Raw genomic sequence first — 915 nt, 5'->3', positions numbered from 1 at the left:
TGGGACGACGCTGGCTCGGATAAGTCATTGGCCTCCACTGCGTTAGCACTTGCTCGCCGATGATGACGAGGCACCATCTTCATCAGTGCTTGCGCACTTACCCTCGTCTTCAATAATTGTACGCTCATGACGCAGACTTTGCCGACGCTTTATACGATGTTGAAAGAGATCCTTCGTAACACTTGCTTCTTCTAAGCCAGCTCCAAGACGTGCAGGACGTAAGCTGGTTGATGTGCGCTCAACATTTCTTGCACGATCCTTGCGCTTTCCAGCCAGCCTGAAGTCCGTTGGTCGCATGTTATCGTCATCATCAAGGCCAAGCGAGCCAAAATCAAAGTCGATGTCGTCATATTTAGTACTTGAAGTCAAAATACCAAAGCTGGACTCATCAAATGTAACATCGCGACTGATCACGACCTGCCCCGCCTCGATGTGATACACGGGATATGCTTTTGACGGTAACCCATGAAGACACCAGCGCGCGCTTTGGGGTCCCACTCGAATCGTTCTTCTTTTGGAGTAAGAACGTATGTTCAGCATCCAATACACGCATGTGCTTCACCCTTGGCTTGGACTTGTACAAAATTTCGAACGGAGTCTTGATTGTAATCTTGGGCGATGAGAGGCGATTCTTGACGTAGATTGCAGTCATAGCCGCTTCACCCAGAACCGCTTGTCAAGCTTGGCATGGTGCAACATACTGCGACCAATCGTGACAATATTACGAATCGCACGCCCAGCTGTTCCATTAGTCTGGTGCGCGTATGGAGCCGTTGTTTGCTGCTCAATGCCTTAATCTTTATAAAGTGCTTTGAGCGAGTTGGTGGCAGATTCGTGAGCTCCATCATGGTGCACGAACTTGAGTTGCTTGCTGACTGTGTTTGCACCCGCACGATGTACCTCTTAAGTAATATC

This window comes from Plasmopara halstedii, assembly GCF_900000015.1.
Source record: "Plasmopara halstedii genome assembly, contig: Scaffold_816, whole genome shotgun sequence".
Lineage (NCBI taxonomy): Eukaryota > Oomycota > Peronosporomycetes > Peronosporales > Peronosporaceae > Plasmopara > Plasmopara halstedii.
The sequence above is the reverse complement of the archived record's forward strand: the minus strand, read 5'-3'. Positions refer to the sequence as shown.